This window comes from Carassius carassius, chromosome 50 (genome assembly GCF_963082965.1).
Source record: "Carassius carassius chromosome 50, fCarCar2.1, whole genome shotgun sequence".
Lineage (NCBI taxonomy): Eukaryota > Metazoa > Chordata > Actinopteri > Cypriniformes > Cyprinidae > Carassius > Carassius carassius.
This window is the reverse complement of record NC_081804.1, coordinates 948,226-965,984: the sequence shown is the minus strand read 5'-3', so window position 1 is coordinate 965,984 and position 17,759 is coordinate 948,226. Positions and strand designations below refer to the sequence as shown.

General features: G+C 38.1%; 1 pseudogene; it reads right to left on the bottom strand.

The window, feature by feature from the left end:
• Window positions 1-1,633: 1,633 nt before the first annotated feature.
• Window positions 1,634-17,759, bottom strand: part of LOC132133302 (protein MON2 homolog) — a 33,746-nt pseudogene continuing 17,620 nt past the window's right edge.

Genomic DNA, 17,759 nt, shown 5'->3' with positions numbered 1-17,759 from the left:
ATATTCCATATAAATATATTACACAATTGTGTGTCACCTTAATGTAAGTTTGGATTTCATGTTTAATGACCAATAAAAGTGTGTACAGCTAATTAATATTCAAAAATTATATAAAACAAAAACACATTCTAAATTAAGAAATTAGCATGCATTTGTGGGTTTTGTTTACTGCACTCCTGGAATAAGACATACCTAGATAAAGATCTTAGATAAAAACACAAACATGAGGCCTTATTGTAAAACCGTCACATTAGATATGCATGTTTGATTGACTAATTTATTTAATGGATTACTGTTGTTCAAAAATCTCAATGTACAAAATTAACACAAGCATGCAATACAATAAAGAGAAAATGACAACAAACAGAACTTTAAACCAAGAAAATAAAAGGGTATATAAAGCACATGTCCTAAATACTTATAGTATTATGCTAATGGCCTTCTTGGAATTAAGGGAAAAAAAATATCAGCTGACATTCGCTGCCAATGACCATTAAGCTGTGTCGTCAGCAAGTCGTTTCCCATCATGCTTTTGATCAGCGCAGTCGGTGGAGAGCAACTGCGCGCGACTGCAGAATCCGACAGGTGCGCCTTGCGCTCGCGAGAGATTTTTGACATACGTCAGCATGACATCAGAGCAAGGCGGACCGCACTCGGACACATTTCTAACCGGCATGCATCTCGCGCTGATCACCGGTGATCGATTCTGCGCAGATTTTGCTCATCTCAAACAAGCCTAATGGCACTGTAGTGAGTCCACGCGAGACTTTGATCACGTGATCTTGAATGAGCTGGTTTTACAGTAGAGAGGCTTCGCGTTCTTATACAGTACGTCGTTAACAAATTAGGTGTTTCATATGAGCTTAATGTTGATAATAAAAACATAATCAAATACAAATACTACATAAAACGGATAGTTCTCGTACTGGATTGATTGGTTAATACAGCCTGTCCAAAAAGAGAAAAAAACCTGGCATAGCTGTAGAAATTAACATGACAGTTTAAAGTATTGAGAATGCAACTGTATTCTTCGTAACATTTTTTAAGAACCTGATTTATATATATATATATATATCATGATTTTTTGATGAACAAAAAGTGAAAAGAATAGCATTTATTCAAATTTTGTAACAATGTGCACTATCATTTAAACGTTTAAGGAAAGTTTTTTTTATTATATTAATTATTATATTCATCAAGAATGTGATAAATTGATAAAATACTTTTAAGAATAATAAAGACTATTGTTAGAAAATATTTTAATTTTAAATAAACAGTTCTTTTTAAATTTATCAAAGAATCCTGAAAAAAAGTATCAGAGGTTCCCAAAAAACAAATATTAAGCAGCAAAACAGTTTCCAATATTGATAATAAATCAGTATATTATTCTGATTTCTGAAGATCATGTGACACTGAAGACTGGAGGAATGATGCTGAAAATACAGCTTTGATCACAGAAATAAATTACACTTTAACAGAGACTCACACAGAAAACAGATATTTTAAATTGTAATAATATTTTACAATATTACGTATTTTTGTCAGCCTCTGTGAACAGGCTTCTGTGTGTGTGTGTACATATAAAATATATATATGAAATATGGTTTATGAATAACCAGAGGAGCGATACAGCTGTTCACAGAACTGTACCTTTTATTATTGTACATGCCCTTCTCAACTTGACTAAAGATGACAGGGAATGTTACAGTATGATCTTGCATAAAATCCATTGCTGTTAAGAAAATTTCACACAAATTATAACTTTTCGTTCTTTAAAAAAAAAAAAAAAAAGATTTTTGGATTAAATTTTTTAATCCAAATAGGTCATTATTAATTCAATCTTTAACACTATCACCAAACACTGTACATTAACTCCCGGAGAACCAAAACACCATAAAAACAACAAACACTGCAAATTTAACATAGCTGTTAATACATGGTTAAAACCGGCCAATCAGAGTCTACCATCAGCTCACATTAGAAGAGGCTTCGGACGATGTGATTTGGAGCTGTCAATCAACCGTCCTCACGCACGGCGTATGAAACAGTCACATTCATGTTTGCGGTGCAATAAAAACATTCAGTCACGATTCGCCGTTCTGCACTTTGGAGATAGGCACTTGCATGAAGTCTTTAAAGGGCCCCAGGGCCTCTTTGAGGGCGGAGCTTACTTCAGGAGACGAGCAGGTGATGCACTCCACAAGCGTCGGGTAGAGCGTGATCACCTGAGCCCACACGCTCCCATCCACTGACCCCAGACAGGAAGAGGAAGAGAAGGAGAGGAATGAGCAAAAACAAGAATGCAGAACGATGAACCGGTCAATGATGCGTCAAAACGTCTGTCTAGGTAGGTAACACAACACTTCACTGTTCCAACAATACGTGTCTTGACATATATATTTCATGTGAATGTAGAAGTCTGTCATGATTGCTTTCTAAATAATGCTGAAGGACAAACCCGTCTCACCGTTCTCTGGTTGAGTCTTCTTCAGGGAATCCATGAGAGTGCTGATGGCTTTTAACACAAAGATGATCTCAGTCACTTGTTGCCTTGATGATAAAAATACGAAATGGTGAGAAACTCTTGGAATCGAGTTCTGTGCGCTTAAAAACAGACTGGAAATACAGTGAGTTTAGTGTCTAGATCATATTTCATCCCTAAAATATAAAAAAATAGTATTTGCTTAATAAATTGAAGCCTATTGTTAGATTTTTTTTTTTTCATAATTTTAATTCTCATTGTATTATAATGCATTATATTTATATTATTTACATGGCATAACCAACCAAAATTATTGTCATGCAAAAATTTATATATTGTTAAATTTGAACATTTTATATATATATATATATATATATATATATATAGTATATATATACACACACACATACATTTTCTTTTCTTAAATAATGTATTTATATGTTTGTGTACTGTTTATATTTATTATGCATGTATAAATACACACATACAGTATATATTTTGAACATTTTACATGTATATGCATTAAGATATTTATATTCTTATATATAAAGGTATTTAATATATAAACATTACATATTTTTCTTAAAAATATGCATGCATTGTTTGTATTAATATATACTTAATATACACAGTACACACATATATTATGTAAACAAGTACTTTTATTTCGGATGTGATTAATCATGATTAATCGCGAGTAATTATTTGACAGCACTAATTTACACAGATAAAAGTGTAAATATTAAAAATAATTTAAGTGTCTGTTTTAGGGAGCTGAAAACCATGATTGTGCTATCCTCAGACCTGGGAAGCGGGCAGCATCCACTGAGTCTCTGGTCCTCCACGTATCTCTGGAGCACATCCTGCGCCTGCTGCAGCAGCACAGACAGAGCCATGCGTGAGATGAAGCCCTCCTGCGACATCGACACCTTACTACTGAAGGAGAACTGCAGGAGCGTCTCGAAACACACCTTAGAGAACTCCTCCCGCATACAGATGTCCATTTCAGCCTCTGTCCGGGACCAGAAGAGACTCAGTTCATACTCCAGGACTTTTAAACTCATCCTGTTCCTCAAGCATTGGAATATATCGCATATGATGCTTTTATGAACTTGACAGCATCAGTCTTTGTAAGCAAAAGAGCAGCATGAACATCATCTTTTGTGTGAGTACATGACAAAATCTTCAACTATTGCTTTAAGAACAGTGTGCATCAGATGAAGATGGTTGTTTTTTCTCCTTTGTTTGTGCTCTGTACCTGTGAATGATGATGACTGGGAGTGAATCGATCCTTTATTGAGCAAGCTCATGATACGAGCGACGAACTCTTTGGGTAGGAAATTGGCAAATGGTAAAATCTCTGTGCTGATCAACTGCACCACCTAGAGGGAAAAATACAACAATATATCTTTAAAATATATTTTATATAAATATTTTTAATATATAATAACAAATTATATACACGTGTATATATATATATATATATATATATATATAAATAACACACAAGTAATATATTATGAATAATATATGTAACAAATAAACAGCAATCCTTTATTACTAGAATAAATTATTAAAACATTTTTTTAAAATATAATAATTATAATGTAAACAATATTTAAAATATATTTTTATTTTCTAAAAAGAATATTAAATTAAATTTAAATTTATGCATTTAGCAAACGCTTTTATCCAAAGCGACTTACAGTACATTCAGGCTATCAACTATATATATATATAATAATATATATAATTATCTATCTATCTATCTATCTATCTATCTATATACATATATATATACATACATATATACATACATACATATATATATATACGCGCACACACACTAAAAAAATTAATAAAATTAATGAAATAATTTTTCGTATTAATAAAATATCTATCTTCGTATTAATAAAATACCTATCTTAAATAGAGTTTACTAATAAATAATGTTGGGCTTCCAGATGTGGATCTAGTGTCAGATGAAGTGACCTGGACGTCTATAGCTTCACTCCTCTGGAAGTCTTGTGTGGAGCGATTATCTGGAAGTGTGCTGTGGGACACGAGAGGAAAATGACTACGCATGACCCTGAGATCACTGTTTATTATATATCATGATAGGTTGGACACCTTTTGGTAAACAGGAAGTCCTCCAAGGCGTTCGCCAGCTCTGGCCACATTGTGTCAAATTTGCCTGAGGATGTTTGTTGCCGGGCAACAGGGAGTCCAATGGAGAGCACTTTGAGCAGAGAGGAGACGGCCAGTTTCCAGGTGCTCTCCGCAGGACAGGCGTACTTCAGACCCAGAGGAGTCCTCAGAGTCTAAAACAGAGACGATTGATCGATTTAAAGCTGCTGCTTTAATACCCAGCTGCCTCGACCGAAAGCAGGTGACCTACAAAGTGTAGTCCGATTACAAGTTACGTGACGAAAATTGTACTTAGTAGCATAATCTGGATTACAAATATAGGTAATGTAATCTGACTACTTTTAGATGATTAACTCATTTAGCACACAGATTTAAATGTGATAACTGGTCCATGTTGATCAAAAATAAAATAAAAGAGAGAGAGAGAGAGACAGAGAGGAAGCAAGAAAATGCATTTCATTATTTGTTATCAATATCATGGAATCCGTTGAACATTACACATTGGTTTCCCCAAACGGGGGTTCATGGGATTTTCATGAAAAGCGGATAATTGAATCAATGTTTTGAAATTGAGATTTATACATCATCTGCAAGCTACAGGTTAATATTTGGCAGATACAACTACTTGAAAATCTAAATATTGAGAAAATCACCATTAAAGTTATCCAAATTAAGTTCTTAGCAATACATATTACTAATCAAAAAATAAGTTTTGATATATTTACGGTAGGACATTTACAAAATATCTTCATGGAACATGATCTTTACTTAATATCCTAATGAATTTTGGCATAAAAGAAAAATGGATAATTTTGACCCACACAATGTTATTATTATTGTATTTATTTTTTGGCTATTGCTACAAATATCCCCCAGAGACTTAACACTGGTTTTGTGCTCCAGGGACACATACAGTACAAGTGGTAGAATTAGAAAAAAATAAAATAAAGAGCTTGTAAGTAATATAATCTAATTTCAAGGAATTAATAATTTTTGGAATGGCATGTTATCAGTTACTACCCAGCACTGTTCACAGCAGACCACAAAACAACTATATCTGTTGAGTTCAGTCAGTTTGTACCTTGATGATGCTTTGCAGGATTTTTTCGTTGATGACGGCTTTGTGACAAGCTGTTTTATGATACAGATCGACCATCACCTCCAAAGATCGCTCTGCAAACGGCACGTAGTTTAAGGCCACCCACTCCGCCTGGACACAAACAGGACAGAACAACAACAACAAAGACTTCTCCTCACCAGATAGGTTCTCCTTTCAAACCATAATCTAATTTTTATACTTACTAAATGTAAAACAAGCGGTTTTATTGACGGTATAATGTTTGGAAATAATATTTAATGTTTTCAAGTCTATTCATCATCTATTCAAGTCTCAATTAATATAATTTTAATGCAACCCAAAACATAGCCTTTAAATTCTGTTCAGACATTTGTTTAGTTTTTTTTTGAGTAGGTGGAATTTTTGCATTAATTAATTTTGTTCACGCACACCATATAACACTACTTTAATCATTCTGACTTCTGACTTATTCTAAAAATATTATGGCACTAAAACGCTGCCATATTTAATAAATTACTTAATGCAATGCAGTCCAAAACACAGACAGACAAAAAAAAAACCTCACATTTTAGTTGTAATTAAATTAAATTGTATTAAATTCTTTGGGCCTTTTTTTTCTTTTCAGGAAATTAATTCACAATGTCCTTGGTGTTTAATTTAAGGCTTTGTGTATTCTCAATGATAATAATCACTACTTTCGATAGTCTTTTAATAAAAGAGAAATAAATGAATAAAACTGCGCAGTTTTTTGGATGATACATGCGTTCTGAATAGCTGATGCATTAGCAAATTTCATATGGCACACTACATTTTACACATTACACTGGAAATGTAAGGAGAAGCTAAGCACAATGCATTGTGGGATATTGTACATTTTTATATGTAGCAGGTCACTGAAGTATTCTATATATAAATTGGCATACTATACACAGTATACTACATGCTAAAACAATAGTAGTAATATGGGGAAAAAGGTCTTTGTTTCTTGACCATACAATTCAAACGTCTAAAAATAACTGGTGGTGGCACTAGAGTTTGAAAAATTTGCACAAAAGAAGTTGAGACTCTCTTCTATGAGTGTGTTAAATTTGAAAACTTTTCACCAGACGGTGATTAAAAAAAACTCCATAAAACACCTAATTTTGATGAAGTTTTATTAGAATTAAAGAACAAATGTGGCTGATGGAAATAAATGGAGAAAAACAAATGTTATAACAGTATGAGGAGCGAAGTTTGTCTTACAGAGCAGTTAAATGGAGCTGAAATGAGCCGAAGGGAAAAAGGAGAAAGAAAGCAAACGAAAGACAAGAGATATAGAGGAAGAAAGCGTGAGGGAGGAAGAACTCACCGGTGCAAAGAGTTGGATCTAAAGTGGATCTGTATGAAGTACAAAAACAGAACAAGAAAAGAGCAGACAAATGTTTACTACCACTGCTGATCACAACACACTGATGAAACTACTTATGATGATGACAACAACAAAGACGAACAAACGTTTGGATCTACCCAAATATATGCATTAAAAACCATCAAAGCACTCCTGATATGAAACATCAAATCCGAAAACAGACACAGAAATGACTGTGGTATGATGATGATGGGTGTATTTATGTTGAGTCATAAAACAACGTCAAAGACAAACAGAACAAAAGCAAACCAAGTACCTTAAAGAAACAAAGTGAAGACTATGTGAAGTGGAACCAGGACGGCGACTCACCTGGTTGTATTTGGCATTGGCCACATGTTTGGTCTCCATCTTCCCATACTGAGGAGGTTTACAGGAAAACTCCACAAACAGCAGGAGCTGCTCAAAGATGGCGGGATACATCACCTGGAGATTCTCCGAACCCACACAAAATGCCTATAACAACGACAGACAATCGCATTCAAACATCCCAAAAAAATAACAATTTTCAGAGTTGTTTAGGTGTAGACACGAGTGATGGAAATACTAAGAATGTGACAGAATGGATAACTTGTCTACTCATTCAACAACGCAAATATTCTCAATCCAAACTACAGCATCAACGTGTCGAAACAACCTCAAATAATGCAACCGAAAACAAAACCCTTGACGGTGTACTTAGAAACATAATACATCATTAACCAAATTCCAAAGGTGTTCTACCTTCTGTAGGACATCGAGGGCGGTCAGGACCGCTTCTTGCAAGGCTAGTGAGTACCGCTTCCATATAGGAGGGCAAGATGAAGGGCGAGGAGTCTGAGCTTATGGGGACGGACACAGCTCCATGCAGAATCACCCCAGCTTCTTGAGATCCTCCATGCTGAACCCTCCTGCGATGTGCTGGTACAATGCTGGGAAAGTCTGTATTAGTGCCGTCAGGAAAGGCTGACTGGGTACGAACACTAGTTTATCTGTTCCACCACTAGGGGGTCGCATGCACTCGGTTTCTATCCGATACCAAGTGTTCCACGCTGACCACCAGAGGGCCGAGTCGTCCAGCTCCTCTCCGGGTGAAGGAAGTGAAGGTTGCACACCGTAGCACTGGACTAGTCGCTCAGCAAGGGAATCAGATCGGACTAGGGGTCTCCCTGGCCCAGAGCCTTGAAGAGACTCCATAAGGACAGGAGGAACGTCTACAGTGGCGAGAGCGTCGAGTTTATCCGTGTCTTTAATGGGTGTGACTAGCTGGAGGATCTCCTGGAAGCTCTTGAGGGCGGCGACGGAAACCTCATTGTTCTTGCTGAGTGCAGCGGACTGAATGTGGTCCAACAGAACTTCACAAGCCTTGAAAAAGTCTCCTGCAAGCAAGAACGGGACATTAAGAACCAAATTCAGAGATACGTCTTTGAGAACCACATGTCTCGATGCCTACCCAGCTGCTAAAGCAGGTATCTCCTGGTGTTGAATATCCTAGCTACGCCCGCAAGGGTCAGAACCCATGTTTCTGCCCACTGTTTCTCTGCTGTGTAACGTGAATGGTGGATGAGGAGGTTTCCACCTCCGGATTGGATCTTTTCCTTGCCGGCCGTGGTGGAGGAATTCCTTACACAGTCCAGCAGATGAAAGAGAACCTGTGGAGCAAAGAGGGTTGGTTATCAGCAACAATAACAAAGCAATTTTGACTAGAACTTTTGTTCCTTGTCAAGTCTGATCCAGTGAAGCAATTTTAACTAGAACTGGGTTTAATTTGGTCACCGGTCAAGTCTGATCAGACGAAGCAGTTTTAACCAGAACTGGGTTTAATTTGGTCACCGGTCAAGTCTGATCAGACGAAGCAGTTTTAACCAGAACTGGGTTTAATTTGGTCACTGGTCAAGTCTGATCCGACAAAGCAGTTTTAACCAGAACTGGGTTTAATTTGGTCACTGGTCAAGTCTGATCCGACGAAGCAGTTTTAACGAGAACTGGGTTTAATTTGGTCACCGGGCAAGTCAGATCCGACGAAGCAGTTTTAACCAGAACTGGGTTTAATTTGGTCACCGGTCAAGTCTGATCCGACAAAGCAGTTTTAACCAGAACTGGGTTTAATTTGGTCACCGGTCAAGTCTGATCCGACAAAGCAGTTTTAACCAGAACTGGGTTTAATTTGGTCACTGGTCAAGTCTGATCCGACGGTAGTTTAACGAGAACTGGGTTTAATTTGGTCACCGGTCAAGTCTGTTTAGACAAAGCAGTTTTAACGAGAACTGGGTTTAATTTGGTCACCGGTCAAGTCTGATCCGACGAAGCAGTTTTAACGAGAACTGGGTTTAATTTGGTCACCGGTCAAGTCTGATCAGACGAAGCAGTTTTAACTAGAACTAGGTTTAATTTGGTCACCGGTCAAGTCTGATCAGACGAAGCAGTTTTAACTAGAACTGGGTTTAATTTGGTCACTGGTCAAGTCTGATCCGACAAAGCAGTTTTAACCAGAACTGGGTTTAATTTGGTCACTGGTCAAGTCTGATCCGACGAAGCAGTTTTAACGAGAACTGGGTTTAATTTGGTCACCGGTCAAGTCTGTTTAGACAAAGCAGTTTTAACGAGAACTGGGTTTAATTTGGTCACTGGTCAAGTCTGATCCGACGAAGCAGTTTTAACGAGAACTGGGTTTAATTTGGTCACCGGGCAAGTCAGATCCGACAAAGCAGTTTTAACGAGAACTGGGTTTAATTTGGTCACCGGTCAAGTCTGATCCGACAAAGCAGTTTTAACGAGAACTGGGTTTAATTTGGTCACCGGTCAAGTCTGATCCGACAAAGCAGTTTTAACCAGAACTGGGTTTAATTTGGTCACTGGTCAAGTCTGATCCGACAAAGAAGTTTTAACGAAAACTGGGTTTAATTTGGTCACTGGTCAAGTCTGATCCGACGAAGCAGTTTTAACCAGAACTGGGTTTAATTTGGTCACTGGTCAAGTCTGATCCGACAAAGAAGTTTTAACGAAAACTGGGTTTAATTTGGTCACTGGTCAAGTCTGATCCGACGAAGCAGTTTTAACCAGAACTGGGTTTAATTTGGTCACTGGTCAAGTCTGATCCGACAAAGCAGTTTTAACCAGAACTGGGTTTAATTTGGTCACTGGTCAAGTCTGATCCGACGAAGTAGTTTAACGAGAACTGGGTTTAATTTGGTCACCGGTCAAGTCTGTTTAGACAAAGCAGTTTTAACGAGAACTGGGTTTAATTTGGTCACCGGCCAAGTCTGATCCGACGAAGCAGTTTTAACGAGAACTGGGTTTAATTTGGTCACCGGTCAAGTCTGATCCGACAAAGCAGTTTTAACCAGAACTGGGTTTAATTTGGTCACTGGTCAAGTCTGATCCGACAAAGCAGTTTTAACCAGAACTGGGTTTAATTTGGTCACTGGTCAAGTCTGATCCGACAAAGCAGTTTTAACCAGAACTGGGTTTAATTTGGTCACTGGTCAAGTCTGATCCGACGAAGTAGTTTTAACGAGAACTGGGTTTAATTTGGTCACCGGTCAAGTCTGTTTAGACAAAGCAGTTTTAACGAGAACTGGGTTTAATTTGGTCACCGGTCAAGTCTGATCCGACGAAGCAGTTTTAACAAGAACTGGGTTTAATTTGGTCACTGGTCAAGTCTGATCCGACGAAGCAGTTTTAACGAGAACTGGATTTAATTTGGTCACCGGGCAAGTCAGATCCGACGAAGCAGTTTTAACGAGAACTGGGTTTAATTTGGTCACTGGTCAAGTCTGATCCGACGAAGTAGTTTTAACGAGAACTGGGTTTAATTTGGTCACCGGTCAAGTCTGTTTAGACAAAGCAGTTTTAACGAGAACTGGGTTTAATTTGGTCACTGGTCAAGTCTGATCCGACAAAGAAGTTTTAACGAGAACTGGGTTTAATTTGGTCACTGGTCAAGTCTGATCCGACGAAGCAGTTTTAACGAGAACTGGGTTTAATTTGGTCACTGGTCAAGTCTGATCCGAGGAAGCAGTTTTAACGAGAACTGGGTTTAATTTGGTCACCGGTCAAGTCTGTTTAGACAAAGCAGTTTTAACGAGAACTGGGTTTAATTTGGTCACCGGGCAAGTCAGATCCGACGAAGCAGTTTTAACGAGAACTGGGTTTAATTTGGTCACCGGTCAAGTCTGATCCGACAAAGCAGTTTTAACCAGAACTGGGTTTAATTTGGTCACCGGTCAAGTCTGATCCGACAAAGCAGTTTTAACGAGAACTGGGTTTAATTTGGTCACTGGTTAAGTCTGATCCGAGAAAGCACTTAACCAGAACTGGGTTTAATTTGGTCACTGGTCAAGTCTGATCCAACAAAGCAGTTTTAACCAGAACTGGGTTTAATTCGGTCTCCTATCAAGTCTGATCTTGTAAGGCGATTTTAACTACAACTTGATGTAATTCAGTCTCCTATCAAGTCTGATCCAACAAAGTAATTTTAACTAAAACTGGGTTTAATTCGGTCTCCTATCAAGTCTGATCTTGTAAAGCGATTTTAAACAGAACGGGGATTAATTTGGTCCCTGGTCAAGTCTGATCCAGTACCTTCCAAACCACAATGTTCCAGTTCGGTGGCTGCAGCAGCGTTCCGTGAGCAGTAATGGTAGAGAACATTGTCTGGCTGGCGCTTTTTCTCACAGCCGGCCGTCGGTCCACACACAACTCACCCAGCTTGGCATACAGGCACAACCACAGGCAGTCAAAGGGTGGCGCAGGGTGGAAGGGTCGGTTCAGAGGTTCACCTTTATCTTGGGCCTGTTTCAAGAGAACGGCTTCCTCCCTCTCCAGCTCCTCTGTAATAGCTTCTCCCCTTTGGAAGAAGTAGTCGGAGATGTTCCACTGCAGGAAAAAAGGAAGACTCTTGGTCATCCACTAAGTCAGCTCACTCAAGAACACTCAAAACCTTCAAGCAACACTAGGAGTACTCCTCACCAGCAAGCCGATAGACGTCAGGCTGATGTTCAGCTCTTGGTTCTGGAGCCCAAAGCTGCCAGCTACATCCACCACAATTTGGAGGCACATGCAAGGCATTGTGGGTAGGAAGTCGGTCACCACCAACTGCAGGCACTGGAAGGCTGTTCGTATGAGGGTTTCACTGCAGAACAAAAGATGTGTTGAGTACAAATGATACACTCACAAGAACAACACTTCAGATGCGATTGTTAAATGCTAGCTGCTAACTACATAAATCATAAAGACTTACTTGGTCAACCAGCCTTAAAAGATGGACCATGCGTATTGACCAAGCAGCAAACTAACACTAACTGGCATAACCCAACCTGCACCAATAAGGAAATTGTCGCTTTTCTGAAATGGTCTTTTTTGCAAGATCATGCAGTGTGTCTCACCCCTGGTCATTGCGGATCGCTCCAATGACCCCCAGCACCAGAGGCCATCCAGGTCTGAGACTGTCTCCCTGGTTCTGCAGGATCTGTAGGACACACTCCAGCTGTTTCTGTCGGATATCGGTGTGTAGGACGTTGGAGAGCTCCTTCAGAGGGTTCAGAAGCAGCATCTGCAGCCTCTGATGAGGACAGGGGATTTGTTGAAGGTGCTGTCCAATCAATAACCAAACTCTCCAAGAGCACTGATTTCAGATCATCTGACTGGATTTCTACCTGGTTCTGGGACAGCGCTGGCTCGTGTTTGAAGGAGAGCCCAGCTTTGATTAGCGAAGTGATGGCCTCTCCTCCCCACTCCCTCATTCTAGCATTAGGATGCTGACAGACCTGACAAGGTATTGCCATAACAGGCTTCATGTTCTTATTCCATACGTAATACCCTTATTATTATTTATTCTTGACTTTGTGGTGAAATATGACCCAGACATATCTTTGACATCAATCATTGCAAATGGATCTTGAAGACATATGGATGGACAACATAACGTCATTATCACAAGAAAAAAAGAAAAGCAATATATATTGGTCGTAAGAATAAATTATTATGCAAACAACAGATTACACAAAACAATTAGACTGAATTAAAAAATATTCATGAATTATACTAGACTTTTTTTTTTTTAGATCTCAAGAGGAGACATTCCTTATTGGATTTCAATTGTGTAGATCACAGATTGGTGTGTTTAGTGGATATAAAACAAGATGTAGCCACCTTGAAGTCCTTTCACATTATTCGCTTTGACATTCCCTAATGCATTAAACTTTGACTCCAATTACTGCTTACTTTCTGAAATTGTGCAACACACAGCTGAAGATATAAGATAACATTCAGAGAATATTTATCATAGCCGTTCTGTGATCTGCCGGTCAAAGCAGCACACTACAGTTGTGAAATAATCTTAAGTGTGACAGACCAGATCAGCTTGAAAACAAAAACGTCTGATTAACACAACAACAGGAGGCTGATTCATTCCTGAAAACACTGTGAGAACCTGAAAAGAGACAATTTCATAAAGGATGGTGGATGACAGAGCGATCCAAAAAGAGTAGTCGGAAGGATTTCTGAAGCAAAACAGGAAGCTCAGCACTTACCTTCTACAAAACAGACAAGTTGAAAGAGATGGAGAAGGAAAAAAAATGGAAAAAAGACAACATGACGACATGAATCGTGCTTTAGCATTTATGTAACTACAGATGTTTACAACAGTTATTTACCGTGTTAGTTGTACTGATATTAGTAATATTCGTTTTATCAATATTAGTGGTATTTCAAGACCCTGAAGCAATATTACTAGTGATTAGAGCTAAAGTACAAAGAAAAATTAACACTAAACTAGGCGTGTGCGATATTACCAAAATAATATATCACAATATGAATCATTTTATTTGCTTTAAAAAAAAAAAAAGGTCTGCTTGATGTCATTTATTTTTTGATACCATAGAAATGTCACAATTATTGTCACCAGTGTACATTTGTTCTTATTAAAGTCAAGATGAGCAGTTTAGAGCATATTAGACTGCTGTCACTTTAAGAGCTTCCCGGATCAGGCAGCTTTATCTCTTTATCAGTGGTTCACTTTCACTCAAGACCAAACTTACTGTGTTTATGAGGATATTTGCAAAGACAATGTGTGTATTTAACCGTTTAAGGCCCATAAAGCGGCAAATCTCTCTGATAGTGTAATATAATGTAAATAAATAATTTATATATAAATAATAGATATAAAAGAAAACAAATGGACAAAAATGAACAAGATATATAAATATATAAATGATTAATTACTTAAATACATGTAAATAAATAAATTATATATACTAATAAATTAATTAATTAATTTAACAAACAATAGACAAAAATAACTTCAAGACTAAACAGTATATGAATAACTAAAAATGAGTAATTAATTAAATAATAAAATACATTTAAATAAATTATAATAAATAAATTAAAAACAAAAATGGACAAAGATGACAACTTCAAATTAGAGTAAATAAATAAATAAATAACCAAATAAATAAGAAAATCAATACACAAAGACTCCTAAACGGTCGTCTGCTCTCACCTCCAGTAAATGGACCGTCAGCGGCCTCCACAGAATCTGGATCCGGTCCATATTAACCAGTCCGGTCTCTAACAGCTTGGCCACTGCGAACAGAGACGGCTCCTAACCGCAGAGACAAGAGCGATAGAAAGAGGACAGCTGATTCTGTTAGGATGAAACGAATCTGGAATTAGCTTTAGCATCTGAACGCACCTTGGTGTTTCTGTAAGCCATGTCCATGGCCTCCATGGATAAAGAGCACAGAGCATTTAACAGGTGATGCAGAGACACGTCGTCCAGGTATATACACACACACACACACCTTAAGGAACACATGCTCACTGTTATAATTTACCAACACAATGACACTCATGGATTTGAAACCAAGTAAACTGAATGATGTCTGTTCTTACTGTGAGCTTTCAAAGAGTCTGGACAGGATATTTGATATGACGGGAAGATCGGTCATCACCGCTGTGGTCAAAACCTGCGACAGAAAAGAAATAATCACCATTAACATTTACTATGCTCTTCTCCAGCTTGCTTCTTTATCTAGCGGTCTAATAAACCTAGCAGTCTGACATTTGTCCAAAAATGTATGTCCCTTTTTTATATTTAAATATATTTATGAAATGTATTTTATGTTAATGATAATATTACAGATATTATATTGTTATATTAGATTAGACTGCATGATGTATGTCATCAGCAAAAGGATAACAAATGAAGGAAATCCTCTCTATTTTATCAATGTATTGGGAAACTCAGTGTCTTGTAGTTTGCATTTCACATAAGTTTTCTGGATTGTGATTGGTCAGTCACCGGTAAGACTGGGTCCAGAACAAGATCCAGATGTAAGCGGGTGGTGTTAGTGCAGTGGATAAGACGCATGCCTGTGGTGTGAGAGACCCGGGTTCGAATCTACTGTGAAACGCCCTGAGCAAGACATTTAACCCCTAGTTACTCCAGAGGCGTGCAACCTCTGACATAGCAATTGTAAGTCGCTTTGGATAAAAGCGTCAGCTAAATGAATAAATGTAAGCGTGTTCTGGCAATTAATTAATGCATGTTCCTGTACCTGTAGTGTGGCTAAAACCAGCTGCCACGAGGATCCCAGATGAGCACTGTGACAATGAGCCAAATTCAGCAGCGTCCGCATGCACTGGATGTTCTTCGCTGTGAGCTGACGGATGAACAGAGAGAGAGAGAGAAATGCCTTGTAATCAACCTGGAAAAATATTCAGAAGCACTTCAAACTGATTTAGAAAAGAAGCAAGCAGCTCAAGAGTGACTGATGCACTGTGTGTCTAGAATTACATAATTAAGATTATATAAAAGCAAGGAAATGCAGGAGTGTTTTACCAGGACGGTGCTGAGCGGTGAGCGACTGACCCACTGCTACCACCTGCTGGTGAGAGTCACTGGACGCACTGACCATCGGCACAGTCTGACCCTGGACAGAGTACACTACACATACACACACACACACACACACACACACACAGGCATACAAACACACACACACAGGCACACACAGGCACACACACAGGCACGCGCACACACACAGGCATACACACACACACATACACACACACACACACACACACATAGGCATACACACACACACACACACAAACACACACACAGGCACACACACACACAGGCACGCGCGCACACACACACACAGGCGCACACACAGGCACACACACTCACACAGGCGCACACACACACACACACACACACAGGCACACACACACACAGGCACACAGGCATACACACAGGCACGCACACACACACACACACACACAGGCACACACAGCATTTATCTGAAATAGAAATCTTTTGTAACATTATAAATGTCTTTATCGTCACTCTTCATCAATTTAAAGCATCCTTGCTAAATAAATGTATTAATTTCTATAACCATAAAAAAAAAATTTATCATACTGAATCCAAGCTTTTGAAAGGTAGAGCGTATGTTAAAAAAGTGTTTTATTTCAGATAAATGCTGATCTTTGGATCTTTCTATTCATCAAAGAATCCTGAAAAAAAAATATTACTAAACGGTTTTAAATATTAATAATAATAAATGTTTCAGTAAATCATCATATTTTACTGATTTCTGAAGATCATGTGACACTGAAGACTGGAGGAATGATGCTGAAAATACAGCGGAGCATCACAGAAATAATTTTGAGAGATTCTGATGGCATGAACTAAAGGATCTGGCTTTCAAAACGAAGATGGATTAAAAACAAGCAATCGCTGCAGAGATTTAACCCCTTCAGAACTCATCATCAGTTCTCGTACCTTTATTGGCGAGGACGGTGAGCGAGTAGTGAGGAGGAAGAGACGCTTTACAGACGGCCGTGATGAAAGCGTCCCGCGGCGTCACCAAACCCAGACGACCGCACAGAGACGTCACGGACAGCTCGGCTGTCAGGATGCTTTCTGTGAGCGCCTCGTCCGTACTGACACAAACACATCACACATCACACTAGAGGAGCTGCAGCACTGGAACACCCAGGGTGTGAAATACAGCATACAGAGATGAAGAATCTGTCTAGAGTTGTATATAAAGAGAGAGTTTTGTACCTAGCGTCCATCAGCAGAGAAAGAGCCGCTAACAGACCACACCAGCAGGAGTTCACCATCTCCTCCCAAACCTGGAGACACACTGCAAACACACATACGGCATCAACACAGGGACAAAACACACGTCACCGCCTCATACTCCGCAGATCCTGATATCTGGTGATTCTTTAAACATGCTTTCTTCTTACATATATCTGTAATTCACTGTGAATAAATCCAAATGCACAAAGCTAATTTCCATTATCAGATTAAGTATGCAATATACCAACCACTCAGAATTATGCATCAACTTTTCACATTCATAACAACAGAACGCTAAAATAAAGTGTTTGAGATATATATATATATATATATATTGTAGGTTACTTTTTATAAATCATTTAATAATTGTAAATTGTATCGTTACTGATTATATTATATACTTTATTAGAGTAACTTTTAAAATTAATTCTATATAATTTTATTTTATATATTACATTTGTAAGATTTATTGAATTACATAATATTATATATTGAATTATATCATTGTATTATTTTACATGAGACGGAATTAGATTGTTAGAATTATATGCTTTTATGATTTATTTGT